Source organism: Sarcophilus harrisii, chromosome 1 (assembly GCF_902635505.1).
Source record: "Sarcophilus harrisii chromosome 1, mSarHar1.11, whole genome shotgun sequence".
Taxonomy (NCBI): domain Eukaryota; kingdom Metazoa; phylum Chordata; class Mammalia; order Dasyuromorphia; family Dasyuridae; genus Sarcophilus; species Sarcophilus harrisii.
The window spans coordinates 505,722,642-505,737,112 of record NC_045426.1 but is presented as its reverse complement, the minus strand read 5'-3'; positions in this window follow the sequence as shown (position 1 = coordinate 505,737,112).

The following is a 14,471-nucleotide window of genomic DNA, read 5'->3' as shown; positions in this document are numbered from 1 at the left end:
AAAAAAAAAAGGCTGTAGCCCCTTACCATTATTCTGTATATATATCTCCTTGATTCAAATATGTTTCTTGGAAACAACATATTGTAGATTTGTTTTTAATCCATACTATTTACTTCCATTCACATTTATAGACATGACAACTATATATTTCTCTCCATGATACTTTTTACTTGTTTATCTCCTTCTTTCTCTAACTCCCCCTATTTGCTTTTCTTTTCTCAAAAATATTCTATTTCTGATCATCACCTTCCCTTTTATCAGTTACCCCTCCCCCTTCTATCATGCCCATCCCTTTTTATTTCATTATAAGGTAACTATATATCCAATTGAGTATGTGTTATTCGCTCTTTGGGTCAAGTTTGATAAGAGTAAGGTTTAAGCTTAAATTAAATAAAATTAAAGCTTGGAAATGGATTAAAGAGGGAATGATTTATATCTAATAGGATATGAGTCTTCTTAACTTACACTGAAATAGGAGTGCAAAAGGATAATGACAAAGGAGAGACTTCAACAATATGTTATTTAAAAGAAACATTTAAAATGAGATACATACAGAGTAAAAATAAAGGGATAGAGTAGAATTTATTATGCTTCAGCTGAAGTAAAAAAGCAGGGATGGCATTTGTGATCTCAGACAAAGTTAAAGACAAAATAGATTTAATTAAAAGACCTGAGCAAGGAAGCTGTATTGAGCTAAAAGGTACCATAAATAATGAAGTAATATCAATACTAAACAAATGCAGCAAAAACTATAGATCAAATTTTCAAGGGAAAATATAAATGACTTGTAGGTGGGAATAACAAAATTATTATAGAGGAGAGTTTTAACCTTTTGTTTTCAGAACTAGATAAATCTAACCAAAAAATAAACAAATAACTAAGAAAGAAGTCAAGGATACACTGAAAAGTATATCTGCAAAATGTTTTACAAAATGAAGCATAAGATATATGAAACATACTATGGTTCTTTATCTTTAAAGGGAAATTTTGTTTTTGTTTTGCTTTTTTCCTACAACATGTTGTCAAAAGGAAATTTGAACTAGTTATAGCTATTGTGGTAGTTAAACTATATATCTTACTCATCCAACTTCTATACTTTCTTAACCTATTTGTCAATTTGGATTCATTAAACTAAAATAATAGATAATGCATATAATAGATACCTGGAGAGAATTGATGGAAATAGAAAGGAATATATATTTTCTCAGTGATCTGTGGCACCTTTGCAAAAACTGACCATATATATTAGGTCATATAAATGTTATAGTTAAATGTAGAAAAACAGAAATATTAAATGCAAACTTCTAATGCCAAAATGGTGAAGTAGGGAAGGAACCTTCTGAAGCCTTACGAAATTTTCCTTCAAACAACTTGAAAACCACCTCAGAACTGAATTAGGAGCAGGGAAGCAGCTTACTAGTTCAAGGAAAGTGTTTTACTCAGTTGGGAACCAGATAATTCATCACCAAGGCTCTGCCTTCCTGTAAATCATTAGTCTCCTAGGCAAGTGAGCAGTTAGTGCAGCACAGCAAGGCCCTCATCCAAATAATCCCATCCCAGTTTAATATGCTAGTAAGGTTTTGATCCTACTGCTCACTTACTGGTACTGAAATTCCACCATGAGGTTGGCTAACAGCAAGACTCCATCTTTGGAGCCTATTGGTAGAGAGACTCTGTTAGCATAGCAAACCAGTAACAGTAACAAGCTCCACCCTGTGGTAGATCAGCAACAAAGATATCTCCCCCAGGACCAGGCACCAGAAAGACTGTTACCATAGCAACACTCCAGCAAGTCCCATCCCTGGAGCAGACCAGCAGGCAAATTCTACAGCCAATACACCAGAAAAGCAAGCAGCTAAGCTGTGAAACACACGTAAGCCAATAGTGAGACCCAGAGCTCCAGCACAAAAAAGCTTGGATCAGTGCTCAACTCTCCCATAAAAAGACCAAGTCACCAAAAAAAAAAAAAAAAAAAAAAGCCAAAAAATGAGCAAAAAAGGAACTAGGGGGAAAAAGAAAAAGAAAAAACTTGTCTATAGAAAGGTACTATGGTGATAGGGAAGATCAATCCTGATATATTAGAACTAGAGAGGAAAATAAAATTTAAAAGAGTTTACCTATCACTACCTGAAAGAGATTCCCCTCTCCCAAAACTCCAAGGAACATCATAAAATTCCAGAGCTCCCATACAAAAAGAAACAATACAAATATCAAGGAGCTACAATCAGGTTTACACAGAATTTGGCAGCTTCAACATTAAATAACTGGAGTTCCTAGAATATGATACACTGGAATACAAAGAAGTTAAGATTACAACCAAGAATCACATACTCAGCAAAATTAGATATAGTCTTTCAGAGAAAAATGAATATTTAATGAAATACAGGATTTTTAAGCATTTCTAGTTTAAAAAAACAGTTGAATAAAAAATTTGACTTCCAAATATGACTCAAAGGGAACATAAAAAGGTCAAAAATAAACAGAAAGCAAAAACATAAGAAATTCAATGAGATTAAATTATTTATATTTCTATAAGGCAAATTGCATTTCAATAGTTTTATTGAAAGGTTACTTTCTTAGTTACTTTTTTTAGCTTACTTCGGCCAATTTAAGTTTGTATTGATGAATTAGAAAAGATATTGTTCAATGAATCAGATATTTAGGAGTAACTGAAAAGTCTATCTGTAAAACATTTTACAAAATGAAGCATAAGACATATGAGACACTGTGATTCTTTAATTTATATTTAAAGGGAAATTTTGTTTTTGTTTTTTGTTTTTTTTCTACAGCAGGTTGTCAGACAGAAATTTGAACTAATTATAGCTATTGTGGAAGTTAAGCTACATATCCTACTTATTTACTTCTATGCTTTCCTAACCCTATATAGTAATTCAGCTTCATTAAATTAGAACTAGACTTAAGTCTTCCAACTACTTCATAATTAGTCAATTAAACTGCTGCTTACTTCTGAAGAGGTTTGATGCAGGGCAGAGAGTTGTGGGAACCCCTCCTGGTCAGCACAGGTCCTTTGTAAAAGAATTTACAAACCCAAAAAGTTAGACTGGCAAAAAGAAGTTTATTGGCACTGGGAAATCAGCTTTTCCTAGGAGGTTGAATTTCTTAGTGACAAAGTCTCCACAGAGAAGTAAAGGTCTAGCAGAGGAGTCCTGACAGAGAGAGAGAAAGTTTCTAGCAGAGAAATCTCCTAGAAGAGAAATCCTAACAGAAAGGTAAAGTGGGGTGTGGTTCTGTTAGGGAAATAGGTAAGAGACATAAAGAGGGATTAATCCTGAAAAGAGAATGTTTTCTCAACTGGCAGAGAGTCCTTGAAGGCAGCCATGCCAAGAAAAGAGAGAGAGAGATTCCTTGGCATGGCATGTCCTGCTTTTGGCCCTCTGCAAAGAAGTGTGCCACGTTGCCCCTTTTTATAAGGAATTTGAAACTTGGCTAGTGGGTGGGTGCAGTTTGAGTTGAAATCAGACTGAAATCTTTGAATAAATAGAAGATTCACGAGATTACTGCCCCTAAGCCTAGATTTCCAGTAGAATGGGACAGTTTGCTGGGAGTGGTCCAGCCAATTTTCAATAAATTTCAATAGAACTCTAGATCTCCAGCTTGGACTAAGTAGGAGTGGTCCTGGACTCAACTATCTCATCAAGATAACATAATGAAACCACTTATCTTGATTCCCAAGGCTGGTCTCTCAGGGGAGAGCTTCTCTAAGGGTTCAAGGAGTTTCTCAAGCATTTCCCCAAGAGAGAGAGAGAGAGAGAGTTTTAGGGTTCCCCACATCACTTCAAATTGGATAGACAATTTATTTAGTCACTCAAGTTGAATTGTTACAGCATTATGGCCTTATGTGTTGCTTTAAAATACAAAGCTCTATACTAACAATACATTTTTATATTAACAAAAAACTCGAGTATTGTATTAGCATATATAAATTTAAGATGCAATGCCAGAGATACTGAACAAGAGACAGATTAGAGAACAATTTAATAATTTATTTAATGGAGAGATTTACTGGAACCAAATGGATCCATGGTTTGGTCCCAGGGCTGAATGAGACTATAGTCTCAAAGAATCCAGCAGTGAATGTCAGATACAAGATTCTTTTATAGGGTAACAAGAACAATGACATAATGGGGGAGGTACCTAGGATGACATAATGGGAGGTACTGGAGAGGCTCCTGATATTCTAATGATGTCTAATATGGATAAAGACCTTTATCCCATCAAACATTAAGAGAGAATGATTAAAGCCTAAAGTCTAAGATATAAGACCTTTATTCTAACATTAAGAGGGAATGGTTATAACTTGAGGCAGAGTAATTGAATAGAACAATTAGGGAAACTGGGTCAGTCATTAAAAGGAAACTGTGACACAACAATGGGTCAGAGTTGAGAACTGCTTATATAATAGACAATTTTTTTTTCTAAGGAGCTCAATATTGAGATTAAAATCATTGCGTATAAAATTTTGCACACCATATCACTTGTTTCTAGGATAATGTTGAAGATCACATAAATTTAATGTCAGTTTACAACTGTAATGGAATTTTATAACCAAATTTAAATGGAAAATATGCAAAAATAAATCTTTAGAATTATTGGATTATCTAGTTATATAAATTTAACAAGATTGTTTAGGCTGCCTCAGTGACCCTGACTATACTAATGTAATGCTGGAGAAACTGAACAAGATAGAGATTAGAGAACAATTTAATAATTTATTTAATGGAGAGATTTACTGGGACCAAATGGATCCATGTTTGGTCCCAGGGCTGAATGAGACTATCGTCTCAAAAAATCCAGCCCTGAATGTCAGATACAAAGTTCTTTTATAGGGTTACAAGATCGATGACATAATGGGGGAGGAATCTAGGATGAGGATGACATAATGGAGGTAGGCATCTAGGATGACATAATGGAGGGAGGTACTGGAGAGACTCGCTGGAACACTGAGTTAAACTTAATAAAATCAATAGGGATAAATGTAAAATCTTACACTTTGGTATATATAGAAAAATCAATATTACAACTACAAGATGGGAGGACTTGGGAGAGCCAAGTAATTTCCTGCATTTTCCCTTCTTTATAACTTTCCAGTTTCTCTCTTTGTGATTTATTTTCAAAGTCACTGAAACAAAGGGGGAAATGGTACTCTACCTCTCAGTGGCTCATTAAAAACACCAACAGAATATGGGGGAAAGATGGCTAGCAGAAGTTGTTCTATAAAATAATCTGGGAATTTAGTAGCTCATAATGATTAGCACTATGATGGAGCAGCCAAAAAAAACAAAACAAAACAAAAAAACACCCTAATGTTATTCTGAGTTGTATTAATAAGAAGAATAATTTCCTGGAATAGAGAACTGAAGGTCTAATTATACATTGATAAAATTCAAAATAAATGATGATGCTGATAGCTAATATCTGTATAATGCTTACTATGTGATGTGCCTGGCAGTATTGCTATTCATCCTTTGTTCTCAAAAAGACAAACAACACCATGATGGTGGTATCTTGAGATAAGTGAGACAGAGCTTCACAAAATTATTATCCTCTCTCTTCTTGAGTCATTAAAGTCCAGTGGCAAGACAGAAGTCAAGATAACTGGTAATGGCCCAGTAGGCAATGGATGATCCTGGCTTTTCTAAATTAAGATCTTTCCCATTTTCTAGCAATGTGAGTACTAGAGTACCATTGAGCAATAAATAGGGTACCAAAAGCAATATAGAGGACATTTAACAAACAGAAAAGATACAACATCAAGAAACAAGATTTTCTTGGAAGCTATAATGTTACTCTTTTTCTAAGAAGCTAAAATCTCTGTCAAATTATTTGACTTGTAATTTATTTTTTCAATCTTGGAAGTTATTATATTCTGTCTTATTTTTTCCTACTGTGCTCATTCTAGGCTCCATTTATATTCATCTCTAACTTTTTTCTTTGTTTTCACAGGAGTTATAGAACCTCATGTAGAACTACCACATTTAACTGATTCTATGCCAAATTCATTAATTCAAGTGACTCTGAAATTAATTTTTAGCTATTTCATACCTCTCTCAGAAATTGATGTAAACAATTGGGGTATCCTTTAAGGATTCTCATAACTTGATGCTAATTTAAATAATAATCCGCTTGGCAAGTGATACTATTGGTATAGAAGTGAGTTAAAAAACTAGTTATACTTTATCTGGCAGCCCTAGAAGAAAAGAAGCATAGTGGTACTGGGGGAAAGTCCTAGATTCTAGTTTAGTTCTATCTTGAATTCTAGTCTAATTTTGTCTCTTCTGGCCTCAATTTCCTCATTTGTAAAAATATTTCTTTTGTCTTTGGAAATAGAATGTTCCTAACTTGAATGCAATAAAACAATGGCTTAAGTAAGTGAAGAATCACTTAATATTTTTATTTGGTTACTGAATTTATGAGTTAACTAGATAGCCATGTATTAATGTAAGAGCATCACAGTTGAGGAATACTCTCTAAAATGTAATGACCATAGTAAAGAGTGTGTGTGTGTGTGTGTGTGTGTATACACATATATATGTATAAGTAAATATAAAACCTTCTACTGCAATATCAGCCACATTTTCCAAAAACAATTTAGACTTCCAAGTTTAAACTTTTACTCCCTATTGGAAGCTTGTAGTATACAATACTAAACACGAGAGGGAGCCATGTGCACACACATTTGCCAGACATACTGCTTCTAGCCACTAGCCTGACATAATTACTATTTTTCCTAAACAGAAATTATATTATTGATCAAATTGTGGCATAGTTTTGCATTCATTGCAAACATTTTCCATACAAAAATTCAGCTTTTTCTATATGTAAAATCAAGTTTTGTAGCCCTTGCTAAGTGTACAGGAGCAAGTTAGAAAGGCCTAATTGAGACCACCTATCAAATACATTCCAAAAAAATCTCTGAATTATTCATGATATTCAACCTCTCTCCATTGTTTTCACAAATGCTATAGCTGTCTTTTTTTTTTTTTTTTTTTTTTTTTTTAAGATAAATAATACACTTTATGTTAAGGAGATGTTTCGCTTTAAAGGAAGGTTGTAGAAAATTCATCCATAGAAACAGAGAGGTGACACAATGGATAGAATACCAGTCCTGGAGTCAGGAAGTGTAAATCTGACTTCAGACAATTACTACTTGTTTAGTTTCTTCATCTGTAAAATGACTTGCAAAAGGAAATGGCAAATCACTCCAGAAACTTTCTAAGAAAACCTCAGTTATAAAGAATCAGACATGAGACTAAATCAAGTGAAAAACAATTGGGGCTTCAAAGGAGACAATAAGGAATAATGAAAAGAATGTAGGCTCCAGGGTTAGAGAATCAATGTTCCAATTCAGCCTTTAGCATGGTCCAATTAGTCACCTTGTCTTGCCTGCTCTATGGACTTCAGTTTCCTCACTCTATAGAATTATTTTGATATCTGACCTTGAAAATCTCTTCAGGTTCTAGATGAATATTATACTAATATATCAGATCTCTAGTATCTGGAATTGTTTTTTTCTAAAGTCTAGAAATATCTCCCTTCAAAAATGATGGCAAACCATGAAAGTCTATACTGATCTCCTAAATGCTCATAAAAATAAAAATTCCAAAAAAAAAATCCTTAGAACTACTCATGAAGAAAAGAGGAAGTTAACCTGATCATAATGTGAAGATAAACATATGACAGGTTTTAGAATCTTCTTTGAAAATGCAGTAAACATCCTAGACAATTTCTGTATTTGCTGATACTATTGCGTGTCCAGTAAAATGACCTGATGCTGGTTAAAAAGAAGTGAAAGTAAAGCAGATGTTCATTGATTGAGGAATGACTAAACAAATTGTAGTACATGACTGCAATGATCTATCACTATGGCATAGAAAACAACAAATATAAAGGATTATTTATAAAAACTTGTAGATCATATATGCAGAGGGAAGTAAGCAAAAAGGGGAAACAATATAGATGGCAGTATAATGTTGTTGTTGTTGTTGTTGAGTCTTGTTTAGTCCTGTCTGACTCTTCATGACCCCTTTGGGGATTTTCTTGGCAAAGATTTCCTTCTCTGGCTCATTTTACAGATGAAGAACTAAGGCAGAGTTAAGTAACTTGCCCAGAGTCACACAGCTAGTAAATGCCTTGTTGCTACATTTGAGCTCAGAAAGATTAGTTTTCTCAATTCCCGCACCATCCACGACACTACCTAGCAATCCTCAACATTATAACAGGAAAAAAAAATAAATGAAACTGAACACATAAATTCTAATGACCAGACATGATCCTAAGAAGACATGAAAAAAAAAATGATCCATCCTCTCTCTCTCTCTTTCTCTCTCTCTCTCTCTCTCTCTCTTTTTTTTTACATAAGTAGGGAACTGTGGATATGAAATATTGCAGATATTGTCAGACATAGGTGATGAGATCATTAATTTTGCTGCTTTTCCCCTTTGTTAAAATGGAGTTTGAAAATGAAGGTGATATAAAAATAAGGTACTAAAATATGATCCTTTACAAGAAATGAACACATGATTTTTATCAGCAGATAATGAAATATTTTAGAATGCCTGCTTCAGTTCCAGAGAAGGCCCCCTAACAATTCATTTGGGTATTAAGAAACTGCACTCACATTTATCTTCCATCTCTAGCTGCCTTTCCAGATTTTACCAGTATGGGGAGCTCTGGATCCAGTCTCAAAAGGGAAGAGAAAGGCCCCAATAGGAACATAAGGCATATTTGATGCTGTTAGTTTATGAAAAGATTCCTCTATCTTTGAAGGAGAAAAACTACCCTCTACAAACAAACAAATATAAAGATTAAAAGGCATTGTTTTAGCTAGGAAAACAAGAAAATAAACAAGTTCATGAAATGGATCATCCAGTTTTTCTATAAAACTATTTTCAGGAAGGACTTTTTTCTTCTTTAAAAAAGCAGAATACTAAAATAGCAAGTAATGTTTTAATTTGCAAATGCTTCTCAAGAGGAAATCTAATAATAACAAGGAGTGCCCATTGGATTTCAGTTCATTTCATAATGTAAATATTTTTCCATCCTCTGGGGGAAGCTGCACTAAGCCAGGTAGGTTTCATTTTAAGTAGTAAAGTAGTAATTTTAACTTTGTCCATCTCTCTCTCTCTCTCTCTCTCTCTCTCTCTCTCTCTCTCTCTCTCTTTCTCCAGCAGATATACGGGTCTTACATGAAACTGAATATATTTGAATCACTGTCAGATGAATTATTTTGAAGGTCACTCGGTCTTGGAATCAGTCTTAAATGAATCATTATTTCTATAAACAAGTATAACTCAGTAAGTTCATAGTAATCATAACTGATCTTACTAAGTGTCATCTTCAAATATAAAATAAGTTCATATAATTACAGAAAATTGTGCTGTGTCTTTATATGCAAGAATTCCAGTGACTATTCATTATTAGTAATTTAATGCCTGAGTTTCTGTTTCTGTCCATAAGCTCCTTTTTCACTGATTCTTACCACATTACTTAACATGGTTATTGTGAAAATCAAATAAAATTATGTACATGAAGTTCTTTATAAACTTTATAGCATTGTATTTCTAGGTGGTGGTGGACCCTCAAACTTGATTAAATCACGGAAAATCTGCAGAAGATAATGACAGTTTTAGAGAGTGAGACACTATTGTAGCAGAGAAGTAGTAGTTATGGATTCAACCCTAGGAATACAATAGAAAATTACATCTAAGGAGAAATTATAAAAACTCTACAAAAGAAAAAGAAAAGAACTTAGTATAACCAGGAGTTATATGGCAACATGTGTTCTCTACTTATGTATCTTTACCATCTTTATACTTTATGTTTTCCTCATGGATTCTGTATATTTATTGGAGTGCCCAGACTTGTGGGGCAGCTGTCCTTGCAATACTTATTATGGAAGTACTCTTCCTATATGCTAACTACATCTATAATCAATGTGAAATACTCCCCTGGAGCTTGTGGGCAAAGTTAGATAAATACAAATTTACTTCTAGAACTCTAGGAAAAGTAGTAGTTATTGTTTTGTAGACACTCATTTTGAAATATCAAGTGAGAATGGGGGAAGTAGTATGAGAGGGTGTACTACATGTTAATGCTAGTGATGATAATCATGATCATGATCATGATGATGTTTGAAACATCTAACATTGCCAATCTAAAACCATTGACAGAAGACTAAAAAGTAAGATAACTGAGATAGTCCAAGGATTGGGCTGGCATATTTTTTTTTGAATGATCAATATGATTTGATTTGATTTTTTTTTAATAACTTTTTATTGACAGAACCTATGCCAGGGTAGTTTTTTACAACATTATCCCTTGCACTCACTTAATGTTCTGATTTTTCCCCTCCCTCCCTCCGCCCTCTCCCCAAAGATGGCAAGCAGTCCTATACATGTTAAATAGATTGCAGTGGATCTTGGATATAATATATGTGTGCAGAACCGAACAGTTTTCTTGTTGCTCAAGGAGAATTGGATTTAGAAGGTATAAATAACCCGGGAAGAAGAACAAAAATGCAAGCAGTTTACATTCATTTCCTAGTGTTCTTTCTTTGGGTGTAGCTGCTTCTGTCCATCCTTGATCAATTGAAACTCAGTTGGATCTTGTCTTTGTTTAAGAAATCCACTTCCATCAGAATACATCCTCATACAGAATCGCTGTTGAGGTATATAATGATTTCCTGGTTCTGCTCATTTCGCTCAGCATCAGTTCATGTAAGTCTTGCCAATTCTCTCTGTATTCGTCCTGTTGGTCATTTCTTACAGAACAATAATATTCCATAACATTCATATACCACAATTTACTCAACCATCCTCCAATTGATGGGCATCCATTCATTTTCCAGCTTCTGTGGGCTGTCATATTTTAAGGACAAGAAATTGGAGCAGAAATACAAAAATGACCAAGACTGATTGAAAATATTCAAATTTTCCCTTTGGCTATTATTTAATACAGGTAAGGGTAGTTTCTATTTAAGCAAACAAAAAGCTTTTCCTCAGAGTTTGCTTAATACAAAGAGCTAGGGATCTAAAACATGAAGTACAGTCTATAATGATGTCAGGATTGTAGAAGTATTCCCTACTGGGACATTTTTTTGATTTAGCTTTCCTTATTACTACAGTGAATGTAGAAATAGCTAGGAATAATACTTTTACAAATTTGTATAAAGACCAGACTGAGTGGGGATAAATAAGTAGTCAGATTACAATTATGATTATAATTAGAATTATTAAATCAGCCCCATTTTGCAGATGGGAAAAGTGATTTACCCACATTCATATAACTAGTAAATATCAGAGGTGAGATTGAAAGGAAGCTATTTCTGATTCAAAATCTATCACTCTACTATGCTGTGGTCCCACATTAGAGAAGTTCCTTCAGGGTTTCTTATACATCTCTGTATCTTTCACAGAACCTATGACAATGCCTTGTTTCTTGCAAGAACTCAATAAATATCAAATTAATGAAGGTATACAATATGCATGAATGAGTGAGTGAAATCCTTGAGACGTTTGGTAATGATTACATATATGTCTATCTATTAGTATTATTTTTGTTGTTTTTTAAAAATATTTTTTCATTTCATTAAATATTTCCTAATTATATGAAAATAACACTTTAAAATTTTTTTGAGTTATAAATTCCCTCCTTCCCTCTTTATCCTCCCCTATCTTTTGAGAATATGATATTGATTAGACATGTAAAGTCATGTAAAACATATTTCCATATTAACCATGTTAGAAAATAAAATACAAACAAAAAAGGCAAAAAAAAAGATTAAAAAAATTGCTTCAGTCTGAGCTCAAGAGTTTGTTTCTCTGGAGGTACATAGTATTTTTCATCATGAGTCCTTGGGAATAATCTTGGATCATTGTCTTGATCAGAGTAGCCAAGTCATTCACAGCTGATCATTGTTACAATATAGCAGTTATTGTGTATAATGTTCTTCTAGCTTTGCTTGCTTATTTGCATCAGTTTATATATCTTGCCAAATTTTTTTGAAAGCGTCCTTGTTTTTTTAGTAATAGCTTTTTATTTTCAAAATATATGAGAATATAATTTTCAACATTCACTCTTGTAAAACCTTGTGTTCTAAAATTTTCTCTCTCCCTTCTCCCCATCCTAGGCAACTAGTAATCCAATATAGGCTAAACATGTGCAATTCTTATAAACATATTTCCACGTTTATCATGCTAAATGAAAAATCGGATCAAAAATGAAAAAAATGAGAAAAAAATCAAGCAAATGACAAAAAAGGTGAAAATACTATATTGTGATCCATATTCAGTCCCCATAGTCCTCTTTGTGGATGCAGATAGTTCTCTCCATCATAAGTCTATTGGAATTGGTCTGAATCAACTCATTATTGAAAAGAACCAAGTCCATCAGAGTTGATCATCACATAATCTTGTTGTGAACAATATTCTCTTGATTCTACTCACTTCACTTAGTATCAGTTCATGTAAGTCTCTCTAGGACTTTCTGAAAACATTCTGCTGATCCGTTCTTATAGAACAATAATATTCCATAACATTCATATACCATCACTTATTCAGTCATTCCCCAACTAATGGTCATCCCCTCAATTTCCAATTTTTTTTGTCACCACAAAAAGAGACATTATATATATATATATATATATATGCAAATAAGTCCTTTCCCTTTTTCTTTGATTTCTTTGGGATACAGATCCAGTAGTTACATAACTAGATTGAAGAGTATGCAAAGTTTTATAGCTGTTTAGATGTAGTTCTAAAATGTGGTACAGAATGCTTGGACTAATTTACTAGGGATCATTTCTCCTAATCTCCCAGTCAGAATAGGAGAGCAGAGAGAAAAGTGAAAGTGAGAAAGTAGTTCTAAAAGAGGCAAAAGCTCTGATTTATCTAAACATAATGGCTTCAAAAGGGGAAAAAAGGAATAGAATACAACATCTATGGTTGTTATAATACATTTATGACTTTGTTACAGCTTTTATGAATGATCAGCTGAAGATGCTATCAGAAAATTTATTTTTTTTCCATTTACTTTCCAAAATTTTTGGTTAAGATCCCTTCTAGCACTATATGTGTTCTGTGACAATATGGCTCTGGATTTCTGTAGAAAGTTCTGAAAATTGAAGTAATAATTTTCAAAAAAACTACAAATTTGACAGTTTAGTTCTAGATGTTGTAATTTAGTAAATATATTGATAAGATGGAGAAGCTCCAGGGGAGGTTACCAGTCTGGTGAAAAACCTTGAGCTTTTGAATTATGCAAAGCTATTGAAAAATCTATACTTTTAGCCAGAAGTAAAGAAAACTCAAGGAAAACATAACTTTCTGTCATTTGAAGAAATTAGACTTTTCTTTTGGCAGCAGAAGGCAGAATCAGGAGTAATGAAGGGAAGTTATAAAGAAGCAAACTTAAAAGTTAAATATTGGGGCAAACTTCTTAATAATTAGTGTCTTCCCAAAGTGAATAGGTTGAACTCCTCCTTATTGGAGATCTTTATTTAGAGGCTGGATAAGCATATGCCCAATATTTTAAAAAGAGGATTCTTGTTTAGATTTGATTTGAACTAAATGTTCTGCTCAAGTTTTTCCCCAATTCCAAATTCTATAATTTTATGAGTTGATACCGATGTGCAAACCAAAGTTGAGAGTTAACATCCATCTTGGCTCTCTATTTTCTGGAAAAATTATCAAAATCAAGATCCCAGGGAAAACCTGTCCAAAAGAACATTGCCGTACACTTCTTGCTGTGGGGAGGAAGATTGCTCCAGGTGTAGAAAACATTGGGATTTTGCATGATTAAAGCTAATTCTCATTCACATTTACATCTTTATCACTGCAACAGCCACAAATGACAGCATTTGCATGTTTGGCTCAGGTTTGGCTTTGATTTTTATTTAATAAACACAAATATTCTCCTTTTAACTTTATCTCTCATTCCAAAAGAATTTCTAGAAGCATTAGGAAAATAGCTCTGTTGAGCTGTCTTCCCAGTTTTGAGTTGGCACAAGCCTCTGAAATATTCAAGGTGCCCTTGGGTGTTTTATTCTGTTTAGTCTTAAATTATGAAGGAAATGAGGAGCTCGGCTTCAGACTGCTAAGAATATCATAGACGAGGCTTGTGTCCCAGAATATATTTGTAGAATGTTCTTTGTAGAATGAAATTTGCTCTTCTGGTAACTTTGTTTTCCTTATTATTAAAGCTATTTTTATTTGAAATAAAAGGCTTTTCTCTTCTTGTCCTGAGTTTATATTTCTTGTTTATGTTTATGTTTCTGCAATTCTGATGTTTATGAAATCATCCAATGACATCTTGTAAAAGCTTTTATGGCAAAAAAAGATCAAATAAGAGATGATAAAAGATGAAATGTCTTTTAATATGATATGTGCTTTTGTTTTAAGCTTTTAATAGACTAAAAATAAACCACAACAATTTAACCAAAACTATAGTAGTCA